The sequence below is a fragment of the Orycteropus afer genome, unplaced genomic scaffold (assembly GCF_000298275.1).
Source record: "Orycteropus afer afer isolate SDZICR_OR568_19922 unplaced genomic scaffold, OryAfe1.0 scaffold00027, whole genome shotgun sequence".
Lineage (NCBI taxonomy): Eukaryota > Metazoa > Chordata > Mammalia > Tubulidentata > Orycteropodidae > Orycteropus > Orycteropus afer.
In genome coordinates, this window is record NW_006921614.1 from 3160453 (window position 1) to 3187958 (window position 27506).

General features: G+C 39.4%; 1 protein-coding gene and 1 non-coding gene across 2 annotated transcripts in view; both read right to left on the reverse strand.

Moving 5' to 3' along the window:
* Positions 1-27506, reverse strand: part of BMP6 (bone morphogenetic protein 6) — a 270968-nt gene that overhangs the window by 238243 nt on the left and 5219 nt on the right. The gene's annotated exons all lie outside the window — the stretch shown is intronic.
* On the reverse strand, positions 3625-3695 carry TRNAG-UCC. The gene has a single exon. It is a non-coding gene; the product is annotated as a tRNA-Gly (tRNA).

The following is a 27506-nucleotide window of genomic DNA, read 5'->3' on the forward strand; positions in this document are numbered from 1 at the left end:
ACCCTGGTGGTCCAGTGTTAAAGTGCTTGACTGCTAACTGAAGGGTCAGCAGTTCAAACCCATCAGCCACTCTGTGGGAGAAAGATGAGGCAGCTGCCTTCTGTAAAGATTTACAGCCTTGGAAACCATATGGAGCAGTTCCACTCTGTCCTGTAGGACTGCTAAGAGTCAGAATTGACTTGATGGCAGTGGGGGTTTAGGTACTATATGAATGATGATAGAACAAAGGATAGGAGAGGAAACTGAAGTGTGTTGCTGTAAGGTTCTTACACTATATATGAAATGGTAAAACATTTCCGGTAGACTGCAATAAGTTAAATATGTATAATATAAACCCTAGAGCAATTACTAGAAATAAATAAATCATAAAAGTTTAACTTAAGAAAAACAGTAGTGGAAAGAAAATAAATTATAAAACATAACACAATCCAAAAGAAAGAGAAAGAGGAAAAAAAGGAACAAAGAATAGATGGGACAAATAGTAAGAGAGTAGATTTAAACCCAACCACATAAGTATCACATTAAGTATAAATGTTCTAAACACTCCAGTTAAAAGCAGAGTTTGAAGGATGGCTTTAAGTACTTTCTCCTGAGAAGGGAGAGAACACAGAACCAAGTGAAAAAAGGGGCGGAGGGTGGCACGGACCTAACTATATCATTTCTACAAGAAACCATTTTATATATAAAAATGCTAAAGACACAGATAAGTCTGAAAAATTATGCTATGTATACACTAATCAAAAGAAAAGTACAGTGGTCATACTTATTTCAGACAAAGATGACTTCAGAGCAAAGAATATTACCAGAGATAAAGAAAGACATTTTATAACACTGAAGGATCCAATTCACCAAGAGACCTAATGATCTTAAATGCACATTACCTAATAACAGAGCTTCCAAATACAAAAAATTTAAAAATATAGAACTAAAAAGAATAAATCCATAGCTACAGTTGGAGATTTCAAGATTCCCTTTCCAGCAACTGACAGAACAAGTAGATAGAAAATTAGTAAAGATATAGCAGACTTGAACAATAATATCAAACTAACTTGGCCTAATTGTCATTTATTGAATACTCCATCCAGAAAGAATAGACTATACAATTCTTTTTTAAGTGCACAGGAAAACATTCACCAAGATAAAATGTATTCTGTCCGTAAAATAAGACTCAGAGTTGAAAGGATTGAAATCATACAAAGTATGTTCTGTGATTACAGTGAAATTAAACTAGACATCAATAAATCCCTCCTCCAAGTACTTCCAGAATTAACCAGCACACTTCTAAATAACACACAGGTCAGAAAGAAAAGTTACAAGGGAAATTTTTAAAATATTTTAAACTGAACGCAAATGCAACATACCAAAACATTGTTGGTTACAGAGAAATGCATATAGTTTAATGTTATGGGTAAAAGAAGAAAAGTCCACATAGTGTAATCGTGAGAGTACTTATAATTTTGGTAGATTCCTGGACAAAGTCTCAATGCCAGTGGGAAGTATGACATTTCTCTCCCACCTTTTCTTGCAAAAAGTAAGTCAAGCTCTGTAATACGAGCATTTCTTAAATAAAGATAGCCCTGCTATGCCATTCTCTGTGAAGGGAGGCTGTGACCTAGACCAACACTTCTCAAATTTTAATGTGCTTACAAATCACCCAGGGATCTTATTAAAAGGCAGATTCTGAATTAAAAGATGATAGTGGAGCTGAGATGTTACAATCCTAACAAGCTCCCTAGTTATATAGACATTGCTTGTTCTCAGATCACACTGTGAGTAGCCAGGAACCCCCTCCCACAAATCACAGATAATCCTCATTTTAAACCAAGACAAACTTCTCCGACCGAATCAATATTTTCACTTGGTTCTGTGTTCTCTCCTTTCTCAGGAGAAAGTACTAGAAAAGGTCATGGTGACCAGAGCAGTCATTAAATGCAGAATTGACAGTGCTTACCAGTGACAATTTGATCAATTAAGTAGCAGGTGCCTGAGGTCAGGACTGGCTTTAGTAACTGTTACTTACGATGTTATAAAGTATTTTTTTTAATCTCTAAAATTACTTTGGACTCAAACCAGTAAATTTTTTTTTTAAATAAGCAAGGCTATTGGCATATATATAATATGAAATCTTAAAAATGAATTGAGTTCTGTGTTTAATATTACCTGCCTCTGACGTGATAGGTTCTAACTCCTGGCTGACCCAGTTTGCTGCTCCCCTGAGCTAGTGGATCTGGCACGGCTGTGGCCTTGCAGAAGAAGCAAATCAGTAAAGAGGAAAATACAAAGACCAAGAGGAAAAGGAGAAAAGCGCATGAGCAATGCTTCATGTAACTATTCTCTGCATAAATCTACATTATAATTCATAGCCCTGAAAGGATGATGGTATTCAGAATCATAAGGATATTTTATACTTTACAGACAAATATTTTTGTTCACCTGCATCTTCTTCATCTCCAAATTGTCAACTCCCTGGCAAGAATTCTCAAAAATGAAACCCTAAAAGCACCTTATGAAAGTTATTGCTTCCTAGAATAAGGGAGCTCTGGTAGGATAGTGGCTAGGGCACTTGACTGCCAACCAGAAGGCTGGCAGTTCAAACCCACCAGCCACTCCTCGGAAGGAAGATGGGGCAATCTACTTCCGTAATGATACTGCCTCAGAAACTCAAGGAGGGGTCGCTATGAGTCGAGTCCGACTCGACGGCGCATAACAACAACAGAATATTATGTACCATTAACAATACCTACCTTTTAAAAAGTAAATACATATAATATATATGGAGATCTGGTGGCATGTACGTAAACAGAGAAAGAGAGAGAGAGTTCCATGATAAAATAGTACACATTTAGGACAGCAGATAATTCCAATTACAAATTCATTCCTATTAGGATTTGCAAACTTTCATAAGATTGTTGTTATGAGAATTCTACCACTGAACCATCTTTCATCAACCACTACAGGTGGACAGTAAAGGCCTCTATGTATGCCAGGGAACAAGACTGAAACCCAAATATGCATATTTCATATCCAGGGACTAGATTACACATCTTTGGAGCAAGAATGAGGTAACTATGGCTTGCAGGCCAGCCACCTGGTTTTATAAATAAAGTTTTATTGGAATAAAATCACACCATTTGTTTAAGATTGCTTTTGCACTACAACCTCAGAGTGACAAAGATCATGCCTGCAAAGCTGAAAACATCTATTATCTGGCCCTGTAGAAAAAGTTTTCCAATGCCTGCTCTAAAAGAATGACCAAGAACCAATACATTTAAAGGAGGTAGAAAATACTATCAGTACAAATTTAAATGAAGCATCTTTTCGAACTAATGAGTTTCCTATAACTCAAAGTGTTTAAGCAGTTCTTCTTGTTGTTAGCTGCCATTGAATTGGCCCCATCTCATGGCAACCCTGTACACAACAGAGCAAAATGCTTCCCAGTCCTGATAAGCAATTGTGGATCAGATTGTTATAATCCACAATCCACAAGGTTTTCACTGCCTGATTTTCAGATCACCAGGCCTTTCTTCTTAGCCCATCTTCATCTGGAAGCTCCACTGAAACCTGTTCAGTATCACAGCAATTTGCAAACCTCCACTGACAGACAGGTGGTGGCTGCACTTGAGGTGCACTGGCCAGGAATCGAACCCGGGTCTCCCACACGGAAGGCGAGAATTCTACCACTGAACCACCAATGCCTCATAAGCAGCTCTTAGAAGACCACCATCTTGAAGCTGTGTTTAAAAAGGATGGACACACCATTCAAAGAGCTTCTTAAACTTCTGAGATTCTACATCATCCTATGACATCAGTTCCATCAAGGTCCATATTAGACTCTTTTAGAAATAGTCTCCTTGACTAACAAAGAAAAATATCTTTATAGCTAAGAAAAGTCTAATGAAAACACGCATCTTGAAAAGGAGAGCCTTGGGTATCTTCTGCTGGCCAGTTCATCTATAATTGGCCCACTGAGGTGGCTCTGCTGGACAGAAGCCATGTCTAGTTCTATGGCCATCATCGCTTTTAACATGCTGTGATTATCCCACTGAGATCTGTAAATATAATTTAATCATGTGTCCATCTAATCCAGTTTGCCAAGTCTTTCTGCAATATCACTCTTGGACAGAGATATATGTGTCAATCCAATTATATACTCTGACATATCTCTGCGCTATTAGTTTCTTTTAGAAAACAGTAAGTATTGTTTTCTAGAAAGCCAGGTGGGTGGGCTAAAGGAGAAATTAAGCGAGGCTTAGAAATCTGTCAAAGAGTCATGATTATTTTTCATGTCTTAAGCAAACTGCTTTCATAACATAGCAAATTAAGAATTTTTTTTTCTTTTCTTTTTTTGGAAATTTCCAATTAAAGTGTTTGACATGACTACTATATTTTAGTTAGGGAGCCTCATGGGGATGGTTTGGGATCCATTCCTCTGCCAGAAGAACACACTTCACATTTCTCAAGCCAGTTCTTTCTTTGACCAATTTGGCAGTGTGATTGGCTGGGTTTGCAGGTAGCAAAGCTAGCACTCTCAGCAAAACGTTCATTTTTATGGTGTTGGCTTTCACCTAAGTATCAGCAGGAGGCAATACCACTTGGTCAAGTCTGCCTTTAAGGTACATCAAAGGCATGGAGCTTAATGTGGCTGAGTAGAGTAATCCAAAAACACGCAGAGCTTTGGGTTGTAGCCAATGAGAAGGAGGTGGAGAATTTTAGCTCTTGCTCTAGATTAGAATAATTTAAGTAGCATCCTGATGTGGACCACTCCACTGCCATAAGTAGTACAGTGATAGCATCAGAACTTGAACATCTCAGAGTTGGGGCAGAGGGAGAGTTGAGTAAGGAGGCACCTGACATTGAGTGCCAAAGTGTTTGATGACCATAGAAACCAGACTTAAAAAGAAATAAATACTAGCTAAATTATTAAAATATCTTGTCATTTTTTACATCTCTCTTTCAAATAAAGAACAGTCATTTTGCTTTTAAAGAACTTACACTTAGGAATAAAAAGTCATAGAGACTGTTAACTTAAAAAAAAAAAATTATTTTTAAGTTTCAAAATCAGATGTAAAAATCTCAAGAGATCCTTCATTAAAGCCCACATATTTATATAAGTCATTTAGTTAAGTAACAAAAAGGCAAGTAAAGCACAACCCATCCATCCAATAAAAATGAAAATGTCTTGTCACTGTAAAAATCACCATGGGAGATATCAATCCAAATCACTGCAGTGTACAATTTTAAAAGCAGAAAAGAAAATATCTGTCCAGCATTCAATTTCTAAACCCCCCTGCTTCCTCACAATAAGCTCCAAAAAGAACGTGACCTGAATATTTTAGTATCCTTAATAAGCCTTAATAATAGACTTGGCAAATCACCCAGCAGGCACTCAAATGTCTACAGGGGTGGACAGACGAATGGAGGAAAAAGTGCCCTGCAGTGTGCATGGCGTCCACCTTTAGCCTCTCTGCCTGACTCTTGTCCATTATCATAATTTGTGCCTTTCCTTCTGCTAGTTCTCTCATCTGGAATGCACTACACTCTGCCTCTCTAAATCCTCCTCACCCTTCATAGCAAGATTTCTTACAGTCTGGTCCATGAACAACTTGATGACAAGCCATCTAGTATGCTTCTTCAACTGCAGATCCCTTGGCCCCATATCAGACACACTGAATCAAAATCTCCAGAGTGAAGCCCAGAATGCATGTTTTTAACAAGCTCCTCAAATGTTTCAGATGCCCACTACCCACTGGAAAAAATAAATAAATAACCAGTTGTCATCAAATTGAATGCAACTCAGGTGAACCCATATGGGCAGAGTAGATTTGCACTCCATAGGGTCTTTACGGCAGTAACTCTTTGGAAGCAGATCACCAGGACTTTCTTCCAATACATCAATCTCTCAGTTTGTAGTCAAGCATTTAACCATTTCCACCATCCAGGGATTCCTCTATTACACATCAACCCCATTTTAAGAAATTTTAATGATTCACCTCTTGTCAAGTCAAACCTGGTAGTCATGTCATTAATCAGGTGCTGCCACATTGTCACATTGTCCCATTTGTGCTTAGCACTGTGTATAAACACTTAGCAAAAGACTCTAGCCCTGCATACACAGTGATACAATACTGGGTGAAAGTTCATCCTCAGAGAAGAGTCCAAAAGGCATGGCCATAGAGGTAGGTGTGGAACTTCTGGGCTGCTATAACAGGTAATGGGTCCTTTTAACAATGTATCATTGATCTTGAGCAGTAATTTGTTTCCCCCTGCCTCATTCTGAACATAGATATGAAACAATTTACATAACCACATATTTACAGGGTTAAGTATTAAATAGATGTGGAAATACAAATGAAAGGAAAATTGAGAACTAACCCAAAATAAGGGTAATATAAGAAATACCTACCATACATAAATGGAGGCTGTGTTAGATTGGTTTCTCTAGAGAAACACAAAAAAAAAACGGCAAGGTATATATATATATTTAGAGAGAGAGAGAGAGAGATTTATCTTAGGTAAATGGCTCACAAGCACATAGAAGCCGACAAGTCCAAGCTGAAAAGTCTGTCTCTGGAGGAGATGGGGCTTGCGGCCACCTTGGCTTCCGCAAGCACAGCCAACAAGTCCAAGCCAAAAAGTCCGTCTCTGGAGGAGATGGGGCTTGCGGCCGCCTTGGCTTCCGCAAGCACAGGGGAGCCAAGAGATTCAAGCTGGCATGCAGTATATTGGTTGTTGTTTCCAATAAAAGATGAATCCGAGATCTCCAGGCTGAGTGGTGAGCCGCTCACTCAAGGAAGTCTGTAGTTCGCACCCCAGGGTTCCAATTCTTTAAGGAAGGAATGCTGTTCTTCCAGATTGTCCTTGGATATCATTGCAAGCAGGCCACACCCCTAGGGAAACTCCCCTTGGGCAGACTGGCCACTCAGAACTCAGTCATCTGATCCCATCATGGGAACAACCACACAGAACTGGGGTCCAGCCAAGTTGACACACAGCTCCAACTATCACAGTGGCATTTCTGAGTTTCCTAGTGACCAATGAATTTGGCAACATGATCATTCACAAGATTCTTAGTATTTATAAAACGATATAGTTAGAAAAAATCCTGAATTTTCCTGATGCTGGCAATCTGAGCAAAGCACAAGTTGTAGCTGCATGTAGCATCTCAATTAGTATGTGCTTATGTAATATTCAGTATCACGACCCATGTGTCAGTTCTTCGCACTGAGCTGGCTTGCATGTTGCTATGATGCTAGAAGCTATGCCATCAGTATTTCAAATACCAACAGGGTCACCCATGGTGGACAGGGCTCAGTGGAGATCTTAGACTAAGAGACTGGGAAGAAAGGCCTGTCAAGCCATTCCTAACATTAGCTAATGAAAACCTATGGATCCCAACAAACACTGTTCGATTGCCTTGCTTTGGATACATCATAAAGAAGGATAAATCACTGGAGGAGGACATCATGTTTGGAGAATCAGAGAGCCAAGGAGGGCACAGGAGACCCTTGGTGGGATGAACTGGCACAATAGCCTCAACGATGAACTTGAACATGCTAGTGATCATGAGGATAACAAAGGACTGGACAACATCTAGGTCTGTTGCACATAAGGTCATAATGAGTTAGAGTTGACTTGATGGCAGCTATCTTTCTATTAATATCCAATAACATAGTAGAATACCCATCATCCCCAATGTACTGTAATTCTCTGCAGTTGCTTTTTGTAGATGAAACACATGGTACACAATGAATATCTATGAGAGAACTCTAAGCTCTTGTGTTGAAGACAGAATTCCAGCAGCATTGATGTGAGAGTTCAAAATGGTGGTACTGGAGATTTTGAATTCTTACTTTTTTTTTTTTTTTTTTTTTACAGGGATACCCAATTTGGTTGAATGATGTAGGGATTTCCAGATATTCTCCACAGGTCCATCTCCACTGATTCCAGGATTAGTATATGATCATAACACAACAACACACTAGCAATGCTTGAAGTGGACATCATGAGATGTGAGAAAATTATAGGACTATGAGAATTACAGGATTGTGGAGTTGCAGTATTTCTCAGTCTCTTGGTTCTCTAGTGCTGCTATAACAGAAATACAACAAATGGTTGGTTTTAACAAACAGGAATTTATTCTTTTACAGTTTAGGAGGCTAGAAGTCCAAATTCAGAGTGTCAGCCCTAGACCTTCAGCTCTGCCTTTTGTTCCAGGCTCACTGGAGCTAGTGGTGTCTCCTAACATAGACAGCTGCTGGCTGCTCAGGCTGATGAACCTCAGGTCAGCAGATAACATGGCACAACCCTAAGATCGGTAGGCAACATGGCAGGCCACTGGTTCAAGTTCAGGAACTTGAGATGAAGCTTTAGCTAAATGCAGGATCCAAAATGTGCCAAAAAGCTAGAGACCTTTCCCAAAGCTTCTCCATATACACTAGAATCAGGCCACACCCCAAAGGCAACTACTTAGCTGCTCACAGCAGATTTCACCATGGGGGTGATTACAATCTCATCATGAGGAATAACTACATCCAGCTGCCAAGCCACTCAAAACCATGGCCCAGCCAAGGTGACACACAATCTTAATTACCACACTCAGTATATGATGATTATGCGGACATCAACACTTAGTCTTCTGTTGTTCAGCTTGGGTAAACTTAACAATGGCAAAAGTCTCCACCCCAGTCAGAAATTGACTGTAGGTACTGGACATATTCACAGGGTATTTTTGGTCCCCACAACTGGTATTGTCCCCAAAAGTCACCCTTCATTTTTCCTTACATTGACATGGTGCTTTGGCTTTACAAATTTCTCTCATAAATGTTATTTGTTCCCATTCCAGAGTGTAAATACTACGTGAGTACACCATGCTACCTAGCTCCCCAGTGGAAAACCCAGTCTCTCTCTGCCTTGAAGAACCAGAGGACAGAGACTGAGCATCCTGGGAAGGATTGGGGGCTCAGAAAAAAGAGAAATAGAGAAATGTACTCCCAAATTTGGGTGACTCCTGCACCCCACATGCCCAGGGCAGACTACTAGCATCAGGGAACTTTCTGGGGTGAGGTAATGTTTTATGTCTGTCTTGACAAAAGTTTGGGTTACACAGATACATACATTTGCCAAAACTCAGCAAGTGGTACATTTAAGATTTGTGCATTTCAATGTATATAAATTTCACCTAAAAACTGTAAATAAGTATTGAGTTTTATGACATGCAAGCAGAAGTATTTAGAAGCATTTAATACTGACATAACTTACTTTGAAACACATCAAAAAGAGATGGACTGATGGGTGGATAGAAAAATAAATATATGATAAAGCAGATACAGTAAATGGTAAAGGGTTGAATCTAAGTGGAGAACATAAATATATTCATTGTAAATTTCTTTCCATTTTTCTGTATGTTTGGAAATTTTCATAATCAAATGGTGTTGGAAAAATTAAAAAATAAATTGCAACTTGCAATTTGCTTCCTCAAAAAGTTGTGGAAGTAAACCACAATATTTGCAGGTATTGGAACTGAGGAAGCCAAGAATTCATTGTGGAACTGTAAAAGAAAAAGACTTTGGTAAAACATGTTTGCTGCCCAGTAGGAAAAAGCATGTACCATAACTGACCTTAGAGAATCATGGAAATAAATTTCCTCATCTCCGTGAAATGTTTTGGTGACATCTTTTATTTTGGAAGTGTTAACGGGGCTATTCCGGTAGTCTCTGTAGTTAGTGATGCTAGATGGCACTTAAAGAGAAGTTTGGATTCTAGTTCAGCTTCCTCTTAACCAGGCCCCAAACACTAGAAGGGCCATGAAAGTATACTGCTCCATGAGAGGGACACAGGAAGAGCACATGTATGAAAATAAGCATGCATTTATACTGTCCTAAAACAAAGGCTTCTAGGTTAAAAAGAAGACCCAGTGATGATCAGCCCACTAGCCTCAGAAAACAGTCTCTCATGCCATCCAACACCGAGGGGATAGAAGTGCAGTGGTTAGATTATATCCTATAGACAGATAAATAATGACTCTAGCAAAAAGACCCAGCCAGAATAGGTAAAAAGGAAAAAGAAAAAAAATAGGGTTGGGGGAAGGAAGAGATATTACAATAGCCAAGATACATTAACTACGTACATCCTGAAAATATGCAACAAGGTGCAGCGGTAGAATTCTTGCCTTCCACACAGGAGACCCAGGTTCCATCCCCAGCCAATGCCGCTCATGTGCAGCCACCACCCATGTGTCAGTGAAGGCTTGCATGCTGCTCGGATGCCTAACGAGTTTCAAGTTTCGAGTTTCGGAGGAGCTTCTGGCAATCTAATTCCAAAAATCAGCTGACGAAAACCCTATGAATCACAATGGTTTGATCTGCAACCCATCATGCAGATAGAGCAGAACAGGCAGCATTTTGCTTCCTTGTGCATGGGGTCACCATGAGTTAGGGGCCGACTCAATACAAACTATTATTTGCTCCTAACTCCAAAAAACAAAACAATAAATGTTGGTGGTGGGGAGGGCACAAAGGGAGAATATACTATGTACTACTGGATGTTTATGCAAATAACATGCACCTTCTATATTGTTTGCCAAACACACCCTCCCTCTACAAGGTATTTTTGTAAGCCCACTATGTCATTTTTTTTTCTTTTTTACAGATTGCTGTGAAAAAAATATTAGCATAGCATACTTTTGAAAAGACCTGGGTGGGAGGTGCATGGAGTTGGCAAACAAACACAGAAAACATGCATTATTTGCATAAAAATAAATCATACTTTTCTCTATGTCTACATATATTTGAAAAGTATAAAATTCACAAGTTTATCACTTTACAGGACTTACAAATGAGTCTGAAATTATTTTCATATTTTACTTGCCTACACCCTTGAAGTTCATCCAACAAATGTGAAATGTGAAGATCTGTATTTGCTACTTCTAAGGTCTGTGTCCACTCCATCTCTCTCCCTTTCCCCTTTCCTCCACCCTAACACTAATATATATCCTGGAAAAGAAAGTGTTTATGTCTTGCATACTCTGGTAGGGAGAGCAAAGCTTTAGTGAGACCGAAAAAAAAAAAAAAAAAAAATAGTAAGTTTCCTATTCCAGGACCTACCTGTCTCATTATACATAATTTAAGTACTGCAGAGTTGTTGAATTTTAAACAACTTTCATAACAGTCTCTAAAAAAAGAAACATCACTTCTTGTGTGTGCTTACTCTGATTTGACATTTTTTCCAACCTATTTGGATGCTCTCGTTTCCACTTAAGCAGTCTCCCTGGATTGGCTGCTTGGAGTCAGATTCTGCCTGATTCATCTCACCAATGGTCTGGAAAGCGGAGGGCTGCAAGGTCTGGAAACACAGTGATGCAATAGTGCACGTCTATTTCAGGCAGCCAACCAAGAGCCCTCCCTCCCGCAGCGGCCCCTCTCTGCTCCTGGATAGGGCTATCTCAATCTTGCCTGTGGCTTTGATCTGCTTTCAGTTTTTAAATGCTCCCTGTTGCCTAGTGGGAGCTAAGTGACTTTGCTTCAATAGACATTATGTCACCCCCTCAGCGCTTATGTAAACAGAATGTCTAACACCTTCTCCACGTAAGCCAAGCGAGCTGCCTGAAGCAGAAGCTGACAAGATAAGTGTTTTGCATCTGCACCTGCAGGAGAAATCGTGCCTCCTTGCATGCAAGCTCTCTGCACTATACAACCAAGAAACTTAAATTTAGATTCTGCCAAAGTTTTTTCTAAATCCTATTCGTACTTATTAAAGTCATGTTGTTGTTGTTGTTGTTATGTACCGTCGAGTCACATCTGACTCATAGTGACCCCTCCTTGGGTTTCCAAGACAGTATCATTACGGAAGTAGATTGCCCCATCCTTCTTCCGAGGAGTGGCTGGTGGGTTTGAACCGCCAGCCTTCTGGTTAGCAGTCAAGTGCCTTAGCCACTATGCTACCAGAGCTCCCTATTAAAGTCATAATGACATTCAAAAGAGAGAAAATAATATTTCTTTTTCCTGAAGCTTTCTTTTTTCTTTCTTTCCTTTTTTTTTTTTAAATATCTAGAAAGCCAAATAGCATAAACACTGAAAAGAGAAGGTAACATTCTCTTTTTATAACCACTGCTGTGAATAGACCACCACCCATCTTCTCAGTTTATCACACTGTGGTGACTAGTATGTTGCTGTGATCCTGAAAGCTATGCCACCAGTATTTCAAATATGAGCAGGGACATCCATGGTGGGCAGGTTTTAGCAGAGCTTTCAGACTAAGACAGACTAGGAAGAAAAGCCTGGCAATCTATTTCTGAAAATTAACCAATGAAAACCCTGTGGATCACAAAAGAATATTGTCCTATATGGTACTGGAAGATGAGCCCCCTCAGTTGGAAGGCACTCAAAATACACAGTGGTTACAACAATGTACTTGAGCACACCAATGATCATGAAGATGATTCAGGACCAGGCAATGTTTCAATGTGTCACACATAAAGTCACCATGAGTTAGTGCTGACTTGACAACAACTAGGAATAGAAGTTAATAAGTATTCTTCAGGCATGGTGGTTCTCCGTTTATAATTCTCTGATTCAAATGTTCAATGTTGTTAGTAATAAGAGAAAAAAGAAAAGACACCATACACCAAATTTATTTTTTAAAAAAATGACCTTCATTCATCCAAGGAGTACTTGATAAATACCTACTAAAGTCAAGCACCATGCAAGGAGCTCTGGTAGCATAGTGCCTAAGGCACTTGAGTGCCAACCAGAAGGCTGGCGGTTCAAACCCACCAGCCACTCCTCGGAAAGAAGATGGGGCAATCTACTTCCGTGATACTGCCTCAGAAACCCAAGGAAGGGTCTCTATGAGTCGTGTCTGACTTAACGGCACATAACAACAACAGGGTCAAGCACCATGCTAGACACTTGGTGCAAGGGCAGATGTCAAATAAAACATCTGATTACAATCAGAGAGATTGGTATTGAAGGAACCTTATAGATCACATAGTTCAACCACTTCATCTTACAGCTGAGAGGCTGTATTTGCCAAAAATCACACTGCTGGTAAGCAACAATGTTGTTGTTGTTGTTGTTGTTATGTGCTGTCAAGTTGTACCCCACTCATAGCGACCACTCCTTGGGCTTCTGAAGCAGTATCACTACAGAAGTAGATTGCCCAACCTTCCTTCTGAGGAGTGGCTGGTGGGTTTGAACCGCCAGCCTTCTGGTTAGCAGTCAAGTGCCTTAGGCACTACTCTACCAGAGCTCCTAAACAACAATAGCAGGTTGAATTGTGTCCCCCATAAAGATATGTCCAAATCCTAACTCCTCGTACCTGTGAATGTGACCTCTTTTAGAAACAGGGTCTTTGTAGATGATTTAAGTTAAGAATCTCAAGATGAAATCAGCGTGGATTTAGAATGGGTGATAATCCAATGACTGATATCCTTATAGGAGTGTCTTAAAAAAAACTGCCATCGAGTCTATTCCAACTCATAGCAACCCCCTGTGGGTTTCCAAGTGGTAAATCTTTTTGGAAGTAGATTGCCCACTCTTGCTTCCATGGAGGAGCTGGTGGGTTTGAACCACCAAGCTTCTGGTTAGCAGTCAGATGCTTTAGGCACTGTGCTACCAGATGGTGCAAATGGTTACATTCTTGGCTACTAATCAAAAGGTTGGCAGTTCAAATCCATTCAGAGGCACCTCTGAAGAAATGCTGCTGATCTTCTTCCAAAAGATCACACCACTGACAATCCTACAACTCTACTCTGAAACACATGAGGTCACCATGAGACAGAACCAACTCAGTGACAACTGGTTTGGTTTTGGTTTAGTGTCCTTATAAGAGAAAGAAGAGGGAGATTTGAGACTCCAAGACACACGGGAAAAGGCCATGTAATGACAGAGGCAGAACCTGGAGTAATGTGTCTACAAGCCAAGGAATGTCAAAGATTACCAGTAGAAGCTGGGAGACAGGCAAGAAGCAGATTCTCTCTCAGGACCTCCAGAAGAAACTAACACTGTCGACACCTTGGTTTTCAACTTATGGCCTCCAGAACAGTGAGAGAGTAAATTTCTTTTGTTTTATGCCTCCAAATGTGTGGCTATTTGTTACGGCAGCCCTAGGAAACAAATACAGAGGCAAAGGCAACACTCGAGCTCAAGGGTCTCCATTACTTCTTCAAAGCTTAAAAAGCTCATTTGCAAGCACGTGACAAAATTAGAATGGTGCACTGTGGCTGTCTGTAATAGCAAAAACCTGTCATTAGGCCACAAGTTTTCTCCCTAAGCATCATGTCAGGTGGGTAAACAAATTTAGGAAAGTCTTCCTAGTTGAGGTGGCATTTGAGCTGGGGTTAAAAGAACAGGTAGAATTTAGAACTGGTAATAGGCAGGTCCAAAAGATGAATAGTAAAATGATGGAAAGGACAGAAAGAAATGACAGGATAGAGTCAGTTGACTAAATAATAGCACAGTCAAGAGTAGAGGAGATAAAACTGGAAAAGAAGTTGTCATCAGAACGGGAATTTGACTCTATTCAGTAACCCATAAGGATCCTATGACATGGTTATTTCTGTGTGGCAGAAACACAGAGCTGGCAGTGAGTTGCAGGGAGGGTAGATTTGTAGCAGGAAAGACTAGTACAGAAGTTAAAGTAAAGGATCATAAAGACCTCATCTAGGAGGCTTGAGGAGAGAATAAGAAAAAAAAAAGGAATATAGGAGTGAGCGATTTTAGAAGTCCAGCAGTGGAGTGTGTGCTAGTGAAGGCAGAGACTGGAGTTGACCCTGAATAACTAGCCCAAACACACTCTGCCATCAAGTTGATTCTGACTCATAGCAACCCCTCCTTGGGTTTCCAAGGTGGTATCTCTACAGAAGTAGATTGCCCAATCTTCCTTCCAAGGACTGGCTGGTGGGTTTGAACCTCCAGCCTTCTGGTTAGCAGTCAAATGCCTTAGGCACTACACCCCCAGAACTCCCAATAACTAGCCCAGTGGTTCTCAAACCTCAGTCACAATTCAAGTTACCAAGTAAGCTTGTTAACATTCAGATCCCTGCACTAAAACCCTCAGAATCTAATTCTGTAGGTCTGTGGTGGGCTCTAAGAATCTACATGTTAATAAAAGCACTAGATCTGTATTGATCCACAAACTCTATTACTTGTTTGCAATGAAATAAGTACAAAAATTGAGAGTTTTATAACAATTTGACTAATAAATTTATATCAATTGAAGCTATTAAAAAATTGGGGCTTGAACGTATATTTATTTCACCCTTTTCTATTAACTTTTCTAATAATTTATTTTTATTAAATTTTACAAAAGTACGAGTCACAGGAGACTAAAAAGTTAAAACACAATAAATTTCTTTCCAAACACAGTTTGAAAAGCACTGTGAGAGATGATTCTGGTACAGAATCACACTTTGAATAAATAGGTCAGTAAGAGAAAAGGGCTTGGCAAAGTTCGACGAGACAGAAAATAACGAATGCTGGCGAAGTTGTGGAGAGATTGGGACTCTCATAGGCTGCTGGTGGGACTGTAAAATATCAGAACCACTGTGAAAATAGGTATGGCGATTTCTTCAAAAGTTGGAGATAGAAATACCATTTGACCCAGCAATCCCATTACTAGGTATATATCCTAAAGAAGTGAGAGGCAGAACACAAATATATGCACAGTCATGTTCATCACAGCAGTATTCACAATAGCAAAGAGATAGAAACAACCTAAGTGCTCATGAACTGAGGAATGGATAAACAAACTCTAGCACATACACACAATGGAATACTATGCAACCCTAAAGAATAATGTAGAATCTGTAAAACACCACATAACGTGGATGAACTTGAAGGACACTGTACTGAGCAAAGTAAGTCAATCACAGAAGAACAAATATTGTATTCGTCCATTAATGTAAAAAGTCAAGGGAAGGTTTATACATAGAAGGAAACTTTTGTTGTTGGTTACCAGGGAGGGGAGGGGAGGGGAGGGAAAATTTCTAGGTAGGTTGGGGGAAAAAAAAAATAGAGAGAGGGTGGAGGGGAGAAAGAAACCAAAGATTATTAGTGGTTACCAGGGGTAGGAGGGAAGGGGAAGGAAGAAGCTTTTGGTTGGGGGACAGTGGCCAACATGAAAAATGTAATCAATGTCCCTGAGCTGTAAATGGGGAAGTTGTTATGTTGGTGAATGTCTTGTGGTGTATGTTTTCACCACAATAAAAGCAAAAAGAAAGAAAGAGAGACAAGGGCTTGGATCACAGATCTAAATATAAAACCTAAAACTATAAAGATCATGGAAGAAAAAATAAGGACAACATTAGGGGCTCTAATATATGTCATAAATAGAATACCAAGCATAACTAAAAATACAAAAACAGCAGAAGATGAACTAGATAAAGGAGACCTCCTAAAAATCAAACACTTTTGCTCATCAAAAGACTTCTCCAAAAGAGTAAAAAGAGAACCTACACACTGGGAAAAAATTTTTGGCAATGACAGATCCAACAAGGGACTAATCTCCAAAATTTATAGAAAACTTCAACACTTTAACAACAAAAAGACAAATAATTCAATTAAAAAATAGACAAAAGACACAAACAGACACTTCACCAAAGAAGACATTCAAGCAGCCAACAAATAATACAAAGAAATGCTCATGATTAGCCATTAAAAAGATGCAAATCAAAACAACAATGAGATATCATCTCACCCAGCAATAAAAGCAAAGTTCAACAAGAGAGAAAACAACAAATCCTGGCAAGGGTGTGCAGAGATTGGAACTCTCATACACTGCTGATAGGATTGGAAAATGCTACAGTGTTTCCTTAAAAAGCTAGAAATAGAGATACTATATGATCCAGTAATCCCACATCTAAGGATATATTCTAGAGAAATAAGACCCATGACACAAATAGATATATGCATGCTCATGCTCATCACAGCACTATTTACAATTCACAAAAAGATGGACACCATCTAAGTGGCCATCAGTGGATGAATAGATAAACAAACCATGGTACATACACACAATGGAATATCATGCAACATTAAAGAATAAGATGAATCGACAAAACATCTCATAACATGAATGAACCTGGAGGACATTATACTAAGTGAAATAAGTCAATAACAAAAGGACATATACCATATAATACCACTGTTATAAAAAGTCAAGAAAAGGTTTACACACAGAAAGAAAAATTATTTAATGGTTACCAGAGGTTGGAGGGGAAGTGAGAGAAAATCATTAACTTGAGAGTAGATAAGTGTTAACTTGGATGAAGGGAAATAAGGAGGAAGCCGGTATAACATGACCAAGGCAAAGGAAGACACTGGGAGGTACAAAAGAGAAAAAGGCAAGAGAGGTAAATACTATTACACCCACAATCCTGCAGTAAGAGTAATAAAGAAAAAAAAAAAAAAAAGAACCTCATTGCTGTCAAGTCAGATCCAACTCATAGCCATCCCTCCTTGGGTTTCTGAGGCAGTATCACTGAGGAAATAGATTGCCCAATTAACAGTAATAATAAACAATAATTTACAAGGGATACCTGGGTAGATATGACAACTGAACAGGTGTGCGATTGGGCATGGAAGCAGACTCATGAGTATATGCACAGGTTTGGTAGAGAATATTTCTACATATTTATATAGAAATATGTGCTGCAAATATATCCATGTATAGAGTACAGCATGGGAGCTCTGGTGGCGTAATGCCCAAGGCATCATCTGACTGTTAACCAGAAGACTGGTGGTTCAAACCCACCAGCCAGCCACTCCTCGGAAGGAAGATTGGGCAATCTACTTCCATAGAGATACACCTCAGAAACCCAAGGAGGGGTCTCTATGAGTCGAATTGACTCCATGGCATTGAGTTTGGTTTTTTTTGTTTTTTTTAGAGTAGAGTGTGTTGTTGTTGTTGTTGTTATGTGCCGTCGAGTCAGCCCTGACTCATAGCGACCCCTCCTTGGGTTTCCGAGGCAGTATCACTACAGAAGTAGGATTGCCCAACAGGAGGCAAAGTTATGAAGACTTCTTAGCCATAACCAAACATCTTGAAAAAATGAGTTACCGAGCTTGAGGGTTTAGGAACATAGTCTCAGGAGACATCTAGATCAATTGGCATAACAAAGTCTACAAAGACAATATTCTACATCCTACTTTGGTGAGTGTGACAGAGGTCTTAAAAACTTGCAAGCTATATCTGGCAAGGGAGTTATCTCTAAGATTTATAGAAAACTCCAATGCCTCACCAGCAAAGGGATTAATAATCCAATTGAAAAATGGGCAGAAGACATGAATAGACACTTCACCAAGGAGGATATTCAGGCAGCCAGCAAATACATGAAGAGATGTTCACAATCATTGGCAATCAGAGAGATGCAAATCAAAACAACAATGAGATACCATCTCACCCCAGCACTGATGGCAAGGTTCGAGATAGAAAATAACAAATGTTGGTGGGGATGTGGAGAGATTGGGACTCTCATACACTGCTGGTGGGACTGTGAAGTGATACAACCACTGTGGAAAGCAGTATGGTGATTCCTTAGAAAGCTGAAACTGGAGATACCATTTGACCTAGCAATCCCATTACTAGGTATATATCCTAGAGAAGTGAGAGCCAGGACAGGAACAGATGTATGCACAACCATGTTCAGTTGTGCAGTATTTACAATAGCAAAAAGATGGAAACAACCTAAGTGCCCATCAATGGAAGAGTGGATGACCAAACTATGGTACATACACACAATGGAATGCTATGCAGCACTAAAGAATAATGCAGAGTGTGCAAAACACCACATAACATGGATGACATTGGAGGATATTATGCTGAGTGAAATAAGTCAGTCACAGAAGGACAAATATAGTATTAGTTTGTTGTTGTGGAGGTTCAAGGAAAGCTTTATATATGGAGGGAAACTTTGTTGGTTGCCAGAGGTGGCAGGGGAGGGGAGGGAACACTGTGGGGAAAAAAAAAAAAAAAGAAAAATGCATTGACCCATGTCACTTTCGTTTTGTGTATTTCACTGTTTATAAATTATATTTCAATAAAATGCATTTTTAAAAAAAAGCTAGCAAGCAGCCATCTAAGATGCAACTATCGGTCTCTCCCCATCTGAAGAGAAGAAAAGTGAAGAAAATCAAAGACCCAAGGAAACAATTAGTCCAAAGAACTAACGGACCATATGAACTCCAGCCTCCACTAGCCTGAGACCAAAAGAAACAGATAGTGCCTGGCCACCAGCAACAATCACTCTGACTTGAATCACCATAGACAGTCCTGGACAGAGCAGGAGAAAAATGTACAACAAAATTCAAAATCACAAAAAAGACCAGACTTACTGGTCTGATAGAGAATGGTGGCACCCTAAAGACTATGGCCTTTAGATACCCTTCAAACCTGAAATTGAATGAACCCCTGTCAGCCAAACAATAGACAGGCCTATGAAATGAACAATAGCACTTGTAAGTAAAATATTTCTCGGAATAATCAACCATATGAGACCAAAAGGTCAGTATTTGCCCACAAGTTCAGAAGGCAGGAGAGGCAGGAAAGAAGGACTAATGGAAATGGGAAACCCAGGGAGGAAGTGGAAAGAGTGCTGTTACACTGAGGAGATTGCAACTAATGTCAGGAAACAAAATGTGTATCCCTTTTTGAATGATAAACTAATGTACTCTGTAAATTTTCACTCAAACCACAATAAAGTTTTCAAAAAAAAAAAAATAGGAGAGAAAAGGGTACTGGTGGTTCAGTGGTAGAATTCTCACCTTCCATGTAGGAGGGTGGGATTAGATTCTCTGCAATACACCTCATGAACAGCATGTTGCTATAATGCTAACCAGGTTTCAGTGGGCCTTCCAGACTAAGACAGATTGGAAAGAAAAGGCCTTCTGAAAATCAGTCAATTAAAGCCCTATGGACCCCAATGGTCCATAACTGATCATGGAGATGGCACAGGACTGGGCAGAGTCTCTTTCTGCTTGGGCTTGCCATGAGTCACACCCAATTCAACTGTAGCTAACAACAGAAAAGGGAAACATGTGAAGAGGCATCCAGAGCAGAGCGGCTTCTCTGAAGCTGACATGGGGCTCTCGGAGCACACTGGCTGCTGGACTCCCCACTCTCTGTCACCATTAGCCTCTCTACCACCAGACCACCAGAGTCTGCACAGTGGGTATGAAAGCCTGGACCTGTCTGTCACCAGGCCTCATGGTTACGTATTCTCTCCTGACTCCTGCAACAAGGTGTACCCCTGTTCCACTCCTGCCAGTGTCTACCCAGTGGGTAGAAGTAGTGCCACATGCTTTCTGCTGTTTTTCAGGAAGTGTCCCAAAATACAGCAACAGTCTGAGGGCCAAGAAAGGAATCAAGCGTGAACAGGCAATATTATAAAAACTGAGGAGAGATCTTACTAATATGAAATATCTAGAATAGGCATATGTATAAAAACCAAAGGTTATTAGTGGTTACCAGGGTCATGAAGGAGGGGGAAAGGGGAAATCACTGTCTCAGAATCACTGACTTTCTATTCATGGTGATGGAAAATCTGGCAGTGAATACTGGTGATGGTTGTATGACATGATTGTTAATTGATGTCATTGATTTGTACACGTGAAAATTGTTGAATTAGCAAATGTTGCATTTTCACAATAAAAATAGCCAAAGGCCTGTGGCAGGGATGAAAGAATGACAAAGTGACAGAGACTTGCAGACAGAAGGGGGATTTAAGACAGACTCATGGCTATCTTCAATATGACAATTTCAGCAGAGTTAACAGTGAAAGAGTCAGACGCCTTGGGGAGTGAAGTTGGTGAAAAGGGGAAAGGAGATTCTCCCAAGTGGTGGGCAGGTGGGGGGTAGTTAAATAATTTCATAAAAGTATTTTTTACACGACTGGCTGCTATTTTGAGCATTATGTGTTGCTGCTACTCTAAATAACAATATTTGCCAACTCACTGCTGTTGAGTCAGATCCGACTCATAGCGACCTCTCTTTGGGTTTCCGAGGCGGTATCACTACAGAAGTAGATTGCCCAACCTTCCTTTCAGCCACTGCCCAGTGGCTGGTGGGTTTGAACCACCAGCCTTCTGGTTAGCAGTCAAATGGCTTAGTCACTGCACCACCAGAACTCCCAATATTTGCCAAAGCCCTCCAAATTCTAGTGTTTAATATATATCTGCAAGTATGAAAGTCTAAGTGCAGCCTTACTGAGACAATAGGGTCATAAATGACATCAGCTATTCTTTAAGGAAAAGGCCATAAAGAAACGAAATACTTTTATTTTCTTGCAAAAACAAAACACAGTTTCTATTTAAGCTTACAAAACAGTTGGAGAAGGATGAGCATAGGGGGAAAGTTGGGGGTAAATTGGAGTCTACTTTCATAAAGTTCTTGGACTTCTGCCCCACCTAAATTGCCAGAATTTAAAACAGAAACAGAGAAGAATCTTTGTAATGTTTTCCAGCAGGATCAAATCTTTTAAACGTGAATATTTAGAAACAAGATACTGAGAGGTCACTAACAACCCCAAATACTGTGGGTGCTTGATTTCAAAATCAGAAAAGATATCTGCCTAATTTTTTTTATTGTTACTTCCCTAAAATAATTTTGGAAGGTGAGATGTAAGGTGAAGTCCAATTACAACAGCACAGAGAAGGCCTGACTCCATGAAGACTTGACTCCATGGTTCTCTGATTCAGGAAAGTCATTTCCAAACACCTTCAGTAAATTCTATCCTTAAGGATGTTAAAGTCTGTTAGATAATAATCACAAAGAGCAATTTCACACCCTAGCATAGGTAACTATTTAAAAGAATAGCTCAGAATATATTGATTGTGGTGATGGTTTCACAGTTGTATGCATAAGTCAAAAATATTATGAAACTATATACTTTAAACATAAGCAGTTTGTTGTATGTCAATCATACCTTAGTAAAGCTGCTTAAGGAGTCCCTAGGTAGTGCAAATAGTTAATGTATGTGGCTGCTAACTGAAAGGTTAGAGGTTTGAATATACTCAGATCTAATGGTGATCTACTACCAAAAAAAAAAAAAAAACAGCCATTAAATACCCTTTGGAGCATTATGCTCCACGGCAGTGAGGCTATCAATGGTGTGCAGCCAGCAACTGGGGGCACCCTAAGCCAAGTGCTTCCAAAGTAGCATTTTGGCTGGGCCTTACTTTGTTTTCCAGCCTTACTAGGATTCTTGAGAGTTCCTCAGTACCCTCCAAGAAATATCTTTTCTGCTTGAGGTAACTAGAATCATTTTCAGCTATTTGTAACCAAGAACCCTAACTAGAACATTTATTAACTTGATAAGCATAGTTTTTGGCTTTTTGTTCTATTTTGTTTGGTTGGTTTTGGTTTTACTGTTTACCTGACAAGAATATCAACTCCAGAAGAGCATAACCCTAGTCTGTTTTGTTCATCACCATACCACCAGTGCCTAGCACATTGCCTGGCACTTGACAGGTACTCAATAAATATTTAAAACTAAATAAATAAATAATACAATGAAAAACTCTGTGGAGCTCAGTTCCACTCAACACACACGGGTCACCATGAGTCAGAATCAACTCGACAGCAACTGGTTTTACTGATAAAGCTGCTGAAAAAATAATTGCTCAGAGAAGCACAAAAGAGTACACTCTTAGAAGTGAGTTCTGAACATTGTCCAGTCCAGGGTTTCTCAACTGTGTTCTGGAAGTAAGAGAGGCCTTGGCAATCAGGGTCCAACTAGGGAAACAGAAACCTCATCAAATGTTTATTACAGAGAGAATTTATTGCAGGGAACTGATGACATGGTAGCGGAAGGGCTACAATGGTTCGATGAACCTAATGAGGATGGTGCAGGACCGGGCAGTGTTTCATTCTATTGTGCATGAGGATGCCACGAGTCAGGGGCAAACTTACTGGCAGCTATCAATTTTGCTAGAATTGAGAGAGGAAATAAATACTCCATAGATAGTTGACATGAGACAAGGTGGTGAGAGTTCATGAAATATCTCACCTATACAGTATTGAAGAAACACATAAATGAAATTTTGAAACTGAATATACCTGAACATATCTCAAATGAATTGCAAACTTCTGTTCAACACCACTCTTTGGAGTTTTCATGTTCTTATTTATACTATTGTGTTTTCTTATCCATTTGCATTAATCTGTATATGCCTTTTTCTTAGAAAATAAATCACAGGCAAATGAACCAACTCTATGTATCATTTACAAAGACCTCTGGATTTATGGCATCTCTATTAATTTAGTTTTACTCTGATCTGAATAGTCTCTCCTAAGGAAGCCTTTAAAGTCCCCTGAAAGTGCCGTGAAGGCCAGTAAGATATTTCTGTGAGTTTCTCAATCCTAAAGTGACATGAAGTTTTCAGAAAGGGAAGGAAAAAAAAAATTAAGCCCTCCCTTAGTAAACCCTCAGATTTCAATAATTTAACAAGCATAGAATTCCTATAATTCTTGTCCATTCTTCAGCTTTCTTCTTTATTTTACTCCCCAAATCCTGCCGTGCATGGATCAAACAGCGCACAAACCAAGGAGAAATTTAATCGCTCCTATCTGTGCCTGAGGGACTGTCTAGGTACTATGGTGACAGACACCTCAGTGAAAGTATGCAGAGGAAAAAATATTTTTAAACTCCTAGACTTTAAAAAGAGAGAGAGAGATTTCAGATGACTTTGTATCAACACACAGAAACCCAAAATAAGGCTCACATACTCATTGAAAATCAAAATCAAAATATTAGAGGTAAAATCCCAGAAACAAAATCATATTCAACAATTCAACTCCTCCCCCAAACTTGGCAGATTTTGAGTTTTGATATTTTTATTCGTTTGTTGTTCTGGTTTAGCACGTACAAGCTTCTCTGTTGTTGCTGTTGTACAGCTTTTCGATCTTTCATTTCGTAGTTTACAAAATTCAGTCTTTAAAATACTCAAGTGTAATTCATAGATTTTAAAAAAATTCATCTCAGCGATTAACGAAGCCAGTTATTAAAATCTCTTGGCCTAAAATACATCATGGCACTTTGACTGCTAACCAGAAGGCTGGTGGTTCAAACCCACCAGCCACTCCTAGGAAGGAGGGCTGGGCAATCTACTTCTGTAGTGATACAATCTCAGAAACCCAAGGAGTGGTCGCTAGGAGTCCAATTGCCTCAACGGCAGTGAGTTTTTTGATACCCAATGTGGTGAAGGGAGCTCTAGTGGTGTAGTGTCTAAGGCACTTGACTGCTAACCAGAAGGCTGGCGGTTCAAATCTACCAGCCACTTCTAAGAAGGGAGATGAGGCAATCTATTTCTGTAGTGATACTGCCTTGGAAACCCAAGGAGGGATCTCTACGAGTCAGGGCCGACTCAATGGCACTTAACAACAACAACAACAACAATGTGGTGAAGCATCTTCTCATGTTTCAGGTTTAGTGAAAATTTACCTTCTTCCTGGGTCCAATTCTGGATTTAGAGCTATTTTATTTTTCCCTATCGAGCTGTTCTGCTCTTCACATTGATTTGTAAAGACTTCTTATATAGTCTAAATGTATATATATACTTTTTTTTTCATTAACTATATACCACAGATTAAGATTGGTCATAAACTCTACAAAACAAAATTTGTGTTTGAAATCTCCAGGCCAAATCAGCAAATGAAACAGAGTTCACACCAATCATACTGTGAGTTCATACACTGCTGATGCACAAGTCAGACTTTTTTCCCAGCCCATGTTCATGTACAGGAAACCAACAAGACTGTAAACACAGGAACAACAATCAACCATCACAGATGTTTCAGGCTAGAAGTCACATTCTGGACAAGGTGAAAAGGGTAAGTGACAGGACAGCCATAATCGCCAACTCTGCTGAGGGCGGATATCAGAGTTCCCACGTGCAGAGAGGGCTCCAGAGCTTCCTCAGGAACTTTTTCTGTCTGCTGTGAATCCACACCACTCCTCCCCCAACAGAGCTCTCTGATGATGAGGAAAAAATCTGAACATAAATGAGCATCAGAGTGCAAGGACATTCCAGGTCTCAGACAATCTCAACTACTCTAAGAGAATTGGTCATCAAGGGTGTGGGTCTCTGAACCTGAAAGTCAGGAAGGCTCCCCCCTCTGAACCAGAACCTCATTCTGCAAAAATGTCTCGCAGAGATTCTTCTACCCAGTCATCAGGGACTGTGTTTGAGATAACAAGACCATGGGGACCCATCAAGGAATTACTGATATAATTTAGATATCATTTCTATTATGGACCAAGTCTTTTTAATAATGGAGATGGGAAGGGCAGGAAGAGAATTGGCCTGCGGGATATCAGTGAAACAATGCCATTCTGAGCAACATGGTTTTCAATTCACTCTGGAGCAGAAAACAATTCTTTGGGGTCAACAATCCTTCAACAAACCAAACAAGAGGATATTTATAGATATGCATAGCTTTTTCTTTCCTAAAAGCAGAGTTCCAGGAGATAAAGAAAAAATCCACAATATTCTAAAACACTCCCCACCTCTTGCTGGTGTAGAGCTCTTACTCACTTTTGCAATTTCTCCTTAATTCTATATTGCTGCCTGACCAATTTATTCTCCTTAATTCTCTGATGAATTAGGCTTTCTTTGTAGTTCTGGGTATTTGCTGAGTCTTAAAATGTAATGGTAGTGAAGAGAAAATGATGCTAAATAAATCTAACAAATCTAACTGCAGATATAAAAGATCAGATGACATCCAAGACCTTTAGAGCTCTATATGCTTCAATGAAGGAGCTCTGGTAGCATAATGCCTAAGGCACTTGACTGCTAACCAGAAGGCTGGTGGTTCAACCCACCAGCCACTCCTAGAAAGGAAGGTTGGGCAATCTACTTCCATAGTGATACCGCCTCAGAAACCCAAGGAAGGGTCACTATGAGTTGGGTCTGACTCGACGGCACATAACAACAACATTTCAATGAATAATATTAATTTTATTCAAAGATAGAGAGAGTCCAATTTACAAACAAGCTGTCTATTGCTGGAAATACACTTCCCCAGGGGAAAAAAAAAAATGCTATCAATTGTAGTTATGTTCCCAGGCCAAGTCCCAGAGTCTACTTTATGGATGTTGTTTTCAGCAGCAATTGAGCTGGCCCGCTACTCATGCTTTTTCCAGAGAAATTCCCATGATGAGTTATAGATCAAATCCATAGTGATCCATAACGTTTCCATTGGCTGATTTTCAGAAGTAGATCACCAGGCCTTCCTTTCTAGTCCATCTTAGTCTGGAAGCTCCAATGAAACCTCTATAGCATCAAAGCAACACAAACCAGGAGCAGAGATAGGAGCAAAGGTGTTGAACAGTATTAAGGTATTATAAGAAGGGAAAATGTGTTTGAATAAAATTAACTCAGCTGTCAAGATGAAGACAGAGAAATGAGAACAGAATGCACTGATTCTTTGTAGGGAACACAAAAGAAAAGACACCAGCCATCCCCACACCAGCCCTTGGTGGCACTCTGGGGCAAGGGTAGCCCTGTTGCCCAGTGATTGAGATTATACAGTGGCCTTAGGGAGGGCAAGAAAGAGGGTTAATGAATAATGGCTGTTTATATGCATGGAGTTTCTATATTGATTCTGATTCCTTTTACTCAGATAGTTATGGAAGCTACTAATCAAGTATTCACTCCCCTCCTCCCATATTCAAGTAAAATCTTAATCTGAAACTCAATATTTAAAGTAGTTAAACTCTGAAGACACAGCGATTAAAATGAAAGGGAAGTGAATAAAGTGCTAAACATTGTTTTTGTTTTTGTTTTCCATTTACACAGATTTTTATATCACAGAGAATCCTTTCTCCATGGTAATCAGAAGTAAGTTCTTAAGTAGAGTAACTAATCATGATTCAGCACACTCAAGAATTTATACCCATTCTTAAAAGGATAACCAGAGGAAACACATCTGAGGTGCAAACAATGGTATCTGCTTGCCCTTTGATCTTAGTTTAAAAACACATTGTACAACTTTTTTGTTGCAATACTACTAAATTTCACATTTACTATTTGAAATCTATTTAGGAAAACATTTTTTACCTGTTTCTTTGAACCACGCCCTTGCAACCAAATTCTCCAAACTTTTTCCTGCAGCTTGCAAGCATGGATTTATTTTGTGCTAGCAAAAATCTTCATAAGCACAAGAAGCCTAAATGAACTGGTAGTACTACTGAGCATATGTTTATGAGAAAAATACAGGACAAGTGTATTTAGTTACAAATTCAAACAGGGAGTAGTCCCTTTCTTTCCTAATTTATTTTTCCACAAGAGTAATTCTATAAAGATTGCCAGTATTTTTAGTAGACTAAATTTCTTGTTACTGTACTAATAATACTGATTCTCTTTTTTGAGCATAATTTGAGTTTTTTGTTTCCTTTTATTCTAACATCAGAAATTAATACTTAATTCAAAATAAATTAGTGAAATCTGAAATTCAAAGATTTAAGAAAATTTTTTTACTACTCTCAAATATAATGCACATTATAAGTTACATGC